The sequence below is a fragment of the Hevea brasiliensis genome, chromosome 9 (assembly GCF_030052815.1).
Source record: "Hevea brasiliensis isolate MT/VB/25A 57/8 chromosome 9, ASM3005281v1, whole genome shotgun sequence".
Taxonomy (NCBI): domain Eukaryota; kingdom Viridiplantae; phylum Streptophyta; class Magnoliopsida; order Malpighiales; family Euphorbiaceae; genus Hevea; species Hevea brasiliensis.
Window position 1 is genome coordinate 28473952 of NC_079501.1, and position 4762 is coordinate 28478713.

Below are 4762 nucleotides of genomic sequence, written 5' to 3' on the forward strand. Positions count from 1 at the left end.
GGGTGATATGGTGTGGCAATCCTATGCTTTACCCCATATTTTCTCATCAATTTTTCAAATTGGTGGTTGCAAAAATGGCTTCCACCATCACTGATTATGGCACGTGGGGCACCAAACCTGGTCAAAACAAATTTTTTCAGAAATTTCACCACAACTTTTGCATCATTGGTAGGTGTAGCAATAGCTTCTACCCATTTAGATACATAGTCCGCCCCTACCAAGATATATTTATTTCCATAAGAAGATGGAAATGGCCCCATGAAATCAATTCCCCACACATCAAACAATTCAACTTCTAATATGGACTGTTGGGGCATCTCATCTCTCTTGGAAATGTTGCCTACCCTTTGGCACCTATCACACTTGCTTACAAAGTCTCTCACATGTTTAAACATATTAGGCCAATAGAAATCTGATGTCAAGACTTTTTCAACAGTTTTTGAGACACTAAAATGACCACCATATTCAGAGGAATGACAATGGTAAATAACATCATTTATTTCTTCCTCTGGTATACATCTCCTAATAATTCCATCATTACATCTTCTAAACAAAAGAGGTTCTTCCCAAGAATAAAATTTAACATCATGCAAGAATCTTTTCTTTTGCTGCCAAGATAAATCAGGTGGCAAGACACCACAAGACAAGAAATTCACAATATCAGCAAACCATGGAAGTGTAGAATTCAACACATACAACTGCTCATTCATGAAAAACTCATCAATTGGCACAATTTCATCATCTTTATTTTCAGTTTTTATCCTAGAAAGGTGATCAGCCACCACATTCTCAACACCCTTTTTATCTCTTATTTCCAAATCAAATTCTTGAAGTAATAAAATCCATCTAATCAACCTAGATTTAGCTTCTTTCTTGCTCATTAAGTACCTTATTGCTGCATGATCAGTAAAAACTATTACCTTTGAGTTGACCAAATAAGAACGGAATTTATTGAGTGCAAATACTACCGCAAGGAACTCCTTTTCAGTTGTGGCATAATTAACTTGAGCTTCATCAAGGGTTCGGCTTGCATAGTAAATGGCATAAGGTTTCCTATCTTTCCGCTGGCCAAGGACAGCTCCAACAGCAAACTCGCTTGCATCACACATGATTTTGAATGGCAAAGTCCAATCCGGGGGTTGCATGATAGGAGCTGTTGTTAAGGCCGTCTTCAACCTGCAAAAAGCAACCATACAATCTTGATTAAAATCAAATTTAACATCATGATTCAAAAGATTTGTTAAGGGTTTAGCAAGTTTAGAAAAATTCTGAATAAATCGCCGGTAAAACCCGGCATGTCCAAGAAAACTCCTCACTCCTTTAACAGTGGTTGGAGGTGGCATTTTTTCAATAATTTCTATTTTAGCTCTATCCACTTCAATTCCCCTATTTGAGATCAAATGCCCTAAAACGATTCCCTCTTGGACCATAAAGTGGCATTTCTCCCAATTCAACACCAAATCATTATCAGCACACCTCTGCAAGATTTTAGACAAATTAGTCAAGCATGAATCAAAATTAGTGCCATATACTGAAAAGTCATCCATGAAGACCTCCATAATTTCTTCAATAAAATCAGAGAAAATGGCCATCATGCACCTTTAAAATGTGCCAGGCGCATTACACAATCCGAATGGCATCCTTCGATATGCAAAGGTGCCATAGGGACAGGTAAAGGTAGTTTTTTCTTGGTCATCAGGATGGATTGGAATTTGAAAGAAGCCAAAATATCCATCTAAATAACAAAAGAATGAATGCTTGGCTAATCTCTCTAACATTTGATCCATAAAAGGAAGGGGAAAATGGTCTTTTCTTGTGGCATTGTTCAATTTCCTATAGTCTATGCACATTCTCCAACCTGTAACAGTTCTAGTGGGTATCAATTCATTATTCTCATTTTTAACAACTGTCACCCCACCTTTTTTTGTTACAACATGCACAGGACTAACCCACTCACTGTCAGAAATAGGGTAAATAATTCCAGCAGCTAGTAATTTTAGGATTTCCTTTTTCACAACATCCTTCATTGTAGGATTCAATCTTCTTTGGTGTTCAATGGAAGGTTTACTATTTGGCTCAAGGAAAATCCTATGCATACAAACTGTTGGACTAATTCCCTTTATATCATCAATTGCATAACCCAAAACTCTTCTATATTCTCTCAAAACTCTCAACAATTTTTCATTCTCAATATCAGTCAAACATGCATTAATTATAACAGGATATGTTTCATTCGGTCCAAGAAAAGCATACCTGAGGTTGGAAGGAAGAGGTTTAAGATCTACCTTTGGGGCATCCTCTACCTTTAATGATGGTGGTTTGATCTCCAAATTTTGCACTTCTTCAAGTTGAAAATTTGTGGCTTCAGGATGTGGTGGAGAGCTCTCCAAGTGTTGTGCAAAAGCAGCTATGTTGAGATTGTCATCATCAATGCTCCCACCATGGACTAAGCAATTTTCAAGTGGGTCTTGTGGATAGCTTTTTCTGAAATGCTCTTGAACAATCTCATCAATAATATCTACCCGCAAACAAGACTCGGCTTCTTCATGTTTCCTTTTTATGGCTGGATTGATGTTGAATATCATTTGATCATCTCCCACTCTAAGTGTTAGTTTCTCACCCTTTACATCAATTAATGCACCAGCTGTTGCCAAAAAGGGTCTTCCCAATAAGATAGGAACTTTTGTGTCTTCTTCCATATCTAAAATGACAAAGTCCACCGGAATGTAGAATTTCCCAACCTTGATAGGCACATTTTCTAGAATGCCTTCTGGATACTTAATTGAACGGTCAGCCAATGAAAGATACATGTTTGTGGGCTTCAACTCTCCCATATTCAACTTCTCATATATTGAAAGAGGCATTAGGCTGACGCTAGCTCCAAGGTCACATAAAGCATTTGCCACACAATTATCACCAATATGACAAGGAATGGAAAACACACCCGGATCTTTGAGTTTGGGAGGTAACTTCTTCTGGATTATAGCACTGCATTGCTCTCCCAAGTTGATGGTGTCATAATCTTCTAGCCTTCTCTTGTTGGAAAGAATCTCCTTCAAAAACTTGGCATAACTTGGCATTTGGGATAGTGCCTCAGTGAATGGCACATTGATAAACAACTTCTTTAGCACTTCAAGGAATTTGCCAAATTGTTTGTCTAGTTTATGCTTGATGAATCTTTGAGGGTAGGGAAGGGTGGGCTTGTAAGGTTCAGGTGGGATGTATGGTTTCTCTCCCTCATCTTGCTCACTTTTGCTTTCTTCTTCTTTTTCATTTTTCTTGCTCTCAACTGAATTTTCTTCTTTTGTGCTCTCTTTTTCTTCTCTCTTGTTTTCACTCTCTTGACCAACTTTTTTACCACTTCTCAAGGTTACAACCTTACATTATTCATGAGGGTTTTGTGGTTGGCTAGGTAGTTTCCCATAGGAATTGCTTCCCGATGAGCTTGCTTGTTGAGCCAATTGAGTCTCCAACATGCGGTTGTGGACTTGTAATTGATCCATGGTTTGTCTCATGTGTTGCATTTCTTCCTCCAATTTGCTATTCATCTTGCTTTGTTCAGCAAAAAATTTCTCCATCATGCTTTCCAAGGTTGGCTTTGGTTCATGAGGTGGAAGGGATTGTTGTGCTCTTGCTTGATATCCCGGTTGTGGCTGCCTTGTGGGCTGAAATTGAGGCTGAAATTGAGGCCTATTTTGCTGCACATACTGCTGGTTATGAGCATAATTTGAGCTTTGGCCTTGTTGAGCAAAAGTTGCTTGTGGCCTCCATGTTGAGTTGTTCACATTAGAATAAGCATTTCCCATAGGTTTCTGTTGATAACCTCCTGCATAAGCAGCTTGTTCTTGCAAATAATCATCACCATAAGAAGAGTAATCAACTCCACAACTTTGGGTTCCATCTGTGAAGGCAACTTGTTGCATAGTTGTAGGAGTTGAGGTTGTTGCCTTTGTGCAAAAATCACTAAGAAGCTGAGTCAACTGATCAAATCTTGCATTCATGTAAGCTAACTGAGTCAAGTTCATAAATCCCGGCTTTCTTTGGCTCAAGTGCTCTAGGATTTCCCCACAAATGGGTATTATGAGCAATCTTCTCTAATAGATCATAGCATTCTTCACTTGTCATTCTCATGAAATCTCCTCCTGCTTGTGAATCAATTGTGTTTCTTATGGCTGGAGTAACTCTGGTGTAGAGATTCTGAACAATCATCCATTTGGGTATTTCATGATGAGGACATTGCCTTTCAAGCTCCTTAAATCTCATCCAAGATTCATACAAAGTTTCATCATCTCTTGGTTTAAAAGCTACCATCAAATTCCTCAAATGAGTGGTCTTCCCAGGTGGGAAAAATTGAGATAGAAAAGCTTGGGATAGCTGCTCTCAAGTAGCTATAATAGCTTGTGGAAGCGAGTCATACCACTCCAATGCTGAATCCCGAAGAGAGAATGGAAATAAGGTGAGCCGAATAACTTCATCTGAAACTCCAGGCTGCCTTTGTGTACCACATATCATCAAAATTTTCTTCAAATGAGAATGAGGATTTTCAAGTGGACTACCTCCAAATTGTGAATTCTGAACCATTTGAATGAGACCAGTTTTTAACTCAAATTGATTAGCTCCAATGATAGGTCTGTTATCTCTCACATCTGCACATCTAGGAAAAGCATAATCCAACATGGATCTTCTTTGAGGATCATTTTGATTAACAACTACACTTTGTCCATTTTGCTCATTTCCTCCATTGTTTCCACCAATAGCTCTA

At 38.5% G+C, this 4762-nt stretch overlaps 1 non-coding gene across 1 annotated transcript; it reads left to right on the plus strand.

Annotated features, from left to right (window-relative positions):
- The first annotated feature begins 4219 nt into the window (after window positions 1-4219).
- LOC131183598 (small nucleolar RNA R71) lies at window positions 4220-4326 on the plus strand. Its single transcript, XR_009151641.1, has one exon. It is a non-coding gene; the product is annotated as a small nucleolar RNA R71 (small nucleolar RNA).
- Window positions 4327-4762: the final 436 nt, after the last annotated feature.